This window comes from Pinus tabuliformis, chromosome 7 (genome assembly GCF_031772625.1).
Source record: "Pinus tabuliformis cultivar Carrire ecotype Pingquan chromosome 7, CPIR1, whole genome shotgun sequence".
Taxonomy (NCBI): Eukaryota; Viridiplantae; Streptophyta; class Pinopsida; order Pinales; family Pinaceae; genus Pinus; species Pinus tabuliformis.
This window is the reverse complement of record NC_142293.1, coordinates 1,609,986,770-1,609,990,873: the sequence shown is the minus strand read 5'-3', so window position 1 is coordinate 1,609,990,873 and position 4,104 is coordinate 1,609,986,770. Positions and strand designations below refer to the sequence as shown.

Below are 4,104 nucleotides of genomic sequence, written 5' to 3'. Positions count from 1 at the left end.
AAAAAGAAGCAAGTTGTACCAAACGAACTCATACTTCAAAAAGCTCAAATTCTGACAAAGAAATCTCATAAGTGTAAAAGAGAATCAAATGACAATTGTGTCATCCACACCCAACTCTAGTGGTTGGAGGAAAGTGGATTAAAAAAAGGTAGAAAAGAGTACAATAGGATAAGTGTAAAAGAGAATCAAACGATAATTGTGTCATCCACGCCCAACTCTAGTGGTTGGAGGAAAGTGGATTAAAAAAGGTAGGAAATAGTACAATAGGATAACTATGTGATGAGTTTTTATTGATCTTGGTCACTAGGATCTTTGTTTTTATACATATGCTTTTTAGCATCTACAATATTTTGTTAAAAATGAATAAAATTGCGATTTTTCCTTAGAAGAGAAAAGAAAACACCAATTTATAAAAATCTACATAGAATTAATTTCCACATTATTTGTTTTTTAAATTAATTAATTAAATACTAAATCCGATAATAATATAAACTTTATGCAACATAAACAATTTCCACCATATTTTCCATGGAAATTGAGAGTATCAATGAGACCTAAACAATTTCCACCATATTTTCCATGGAAATCGAGAGTTTCAACTTCTCATTGATTTTAGACTTCTAAATGGTGGAGTGAATGTGAAACAGTTTGAATTTAATTAAACATAACAACTTCTGAACAATTTACGTTATGACAAGGCATATACGAATTCCATATTCCCCTGTTGCCACTATTCAATTTTATTTCTTGTTTATAATTGAAATGTCATTCAACACGATTTCCTGCCATTTCAGTATCGGTGCGTTGGCTGTCCTGTAGAGTCGTAAAACATAATAATTTGTCACTGCGTTGAGCTGGAAAAGGCACATGCAACGAGGAGGCCTTCAGTATCCTTGTTTTGGAAAAATGATTTATTTAAACCATGCTAATAAAAAATAATAATTTGACTTTGTTTTTAGCGGCCATGGCACATGCAAGGACAATGCCTTCAGTATCCCTCTTTTGGAAAAATGATTTATATATTTGAGAGATGTTGTCCTTATAAGTCTAGGTGTAAATGCCAAAGTGTAACAATCCCGCATCAACTTGTTTATCTTTTTTTAATTCTAAATTTTAATTTAAAACGCAACTGTTTTGCCGGGATAAAAATCCCGTAGTCCGACGAACCTGGAAATTTCTGCACAATTTGGATTACAGGTGTTAAATTTCAGAATGCTGGAATAAAAATGGAAATTTCCGCATAATTTGGATAAAAATGGAAATTTCTGCCAGTTGTTAAATTTCAGAATAATGGGATAAACATAGCTTAGTGGGACAAACTTAGAATTTTTTTATGCAAAATTTGGATTACAACTGTTAAATTTCAGAGTTTTAGATTACAGACCTAGCAAAATTTAGATTACAGCTATTAAATTTGCTTATTATCAGAAAGTTATGTTTGCTTGTGGTTTAGATCAATTCATTCGGGCATCTAGGTATATAAAATGTATAAATGTATGGGCTACTCCCGAATATAATATTCACCGGTGACTGCATGCAATTTATTGAAGGGTTGCGTTTTTAAATCCCTTCCATCTCCTGTTGGCATCAGTTGACGCCGCAGTGTCCAACCATTCGTCATGGAAGATCAAGAACCATAATATCATATAATATGAAGTGATAAATCGGGAAACCATAACTTCATATAATATGAAGTGATAAATCGGGAAACGTGACATAATAATATGCTCCAAACATGATGTGATAATATAACAGAAGTTTTGGATTTTTCCATTGGTTGCGGCCGTCAGATGTGAGGTGCCTACGACATTATTTTATACGCATTTCTAAGTGTCAACAATATTGTGGGAACTGCAACTCTAATGCCATGGAATAACTCTATAAATAGCCCCACAACTCTGCTCTTCTTCCAGACTTCAGATCCCTCTTCGCATCTCTGAGCTCCTTCAGTAGTTCAGATCCTTCTCACTGTCTTTCCCTTCATGACTGAGAACATGGAAGCATCGGAATCAGTTTCAGTTGATAATGGTGCCCTTCATGCCCTATTATTTCCATTTCCGCTGCAGGGCCACATAAAGCCTTTCATGAACCTGGCCAATGTTCTGTCCAGCCGTGGGTTCTATATCACTTTCGTGACTACCGAATTTGTCCAAAGGCGCCTTTCTGAGTCTGGGGCAATTATGACCCGTGAAGATTCCATGATGCAAAATAAGAATCATATGAATATTAGATTCGAAACTGTGCCGGACGGGCTGCCCGCCCAACACGGGTGTAGTCAAAATCAAAATCTTGGGGAGCTCTTCATTTCGATGGAGATTCACGCTCATATTCATTTACGGAAGTTGATGGAGAAACTCCGACGTCTTCCCGACGTTCCTCGAGTCTCCTTCATTGTGTCTGATGGACTTCTATCAAAGACGCAGGTTGTTGCGGACGAATATGGTGTTCCCAGAGTTGCTTTCTGGCCGACCAGCGCGTTCGGTTTCACGTCCTTTTTTTCCATTCCTCTGCTCATAGACAAGGGATATCTTCCTCTCAAAGGTAAGCAACAAATATTAACATCTTCCTGTTTCTTTTCTTGTTAATTACACCCACACATAAGCGATCAGGTGCATCCTGCTTTATTATGATAGAATAGTTTTCATGTTTGACAGATGAAAGGTGCCTCACCGAGGAATATCTTGATGAAGTGAGAATCACTTGCATCCCGGGAATGCCCCCGCTGCGGCTGAGGGATCTTCCAAACTTCCTCTTAGTCACAGACATTTCGGATCTGGCTGTTCAATATAGTATGATTCAAGGCCAAGGTACATTATCAGCAGCCGCAGTAATAGTTAACACATTCGAAGAACTGGAAGGCCCAGTCTTAGAGGCACTCAGACTTAACTTCCGTGTATATCCCATCGGTCCTCTACTGCTCTCTCAGTCATTCCATTGTAAAGATAACGATGGATCCTCGGATGAATTGAGTATGTGGAAGGAAGAAAATAGCTGTCTCACATGGTTGGAATCTCAGAAGCCATGCTCTGTCATGTACGTTTGTTTGGGAAGCATTACAGTTTTGTCTAATCAACAACTACTGGAATTTGCATGGGGATTGGCTTCCAGCAACCAACAATTTCTGTGGGTTGTCCGAGAAGATATAGCTCATGGTGAATCTGCCATATTGCCCAAAGAGTTCATTGAAGAAACAAAGGATAGAGGTTTGTTGGTTGGGTGGGTGCCTCAGATAAAAGTACTGTCCCACCCTTCTGTGGGAGGGTTTCTGACTCATAGCGGGTGGAACTCCACGTTGGAAAGCATAAGCGCGGGAGTGCCGATGATATGCTGGCCCTTCAATGCCGAGCAACATACAAATTCGAAATTCGTTTGTGAAGAGTGGAGCGTAGGACTGCAATTAAAACAAACGGTGAAAAGAGAAGAGGTGGCGGCGTTGGTGAGGAATTTAATAGGAGGTGAAGAAGGAGACAAAATGAGGAGAAGAACTAGAAAATGGAAGGAAACTGCGAAGCGAGCGGTCGAGGAAGGAGGTTGTTCTAACACCAACTTAGAGAAGTTACTCCGCCAAATAATTCCTCACAAGAATGCATCAAATGCAAGCCCGGATGGTTGAAGCAGACGTTTAAAGAACAACGCAAGTCGAGAGCGCCTATTTAATCTTTAATGTTACATATAGTTCTGCAATTTCTATAAATTATAAATTCAGGTTGTTGAGCTCATCTGCAGCTACAAATTTTTACATCATTGCTGATGTAGCTTCCTGATCTTCCAACCTCGTTTCAAGCACAAACATAGACGACCTAAAATAAGGATACTGCGGTTCCATGTATGAGTTTAAGTCGCCCTCAAATAAATACTTGTGCACTGTTAGACGACACTAGTCTAATTGCAACATTTACTAAGATGTAAGAGGCTATAAAGTACGCAAAAAGGGGAACATAGTTAACTTCCCAAAAAAACATGGCGGGTAAATTTAGATATTGCCTATGGGCACTTCATTTCCTTCTGTAAACTGAATGCTGCAGTAAATTATAATTATGCACCTAGCATATTTGGCAACCACTTTATGTAATAGGGTATTCATCTACAAAATATCTCAAAATG

General features: G+C 38.4%; 1 pseudogene; it reads left to right on the top strand.

The window, feature by feature from the left end:
• Window positions 1–1,994: 1,994 nt before the first annotated feature.
• Window positions 1,995–3,626, top strand: LOC149254336 (7-deoxyloganetin glucosyltransferase pseudogene; annotated as a pseudogene).
• The last annotated feature ends 478 nt before the right edge of the window (window positions 3,627–4,104 follow it).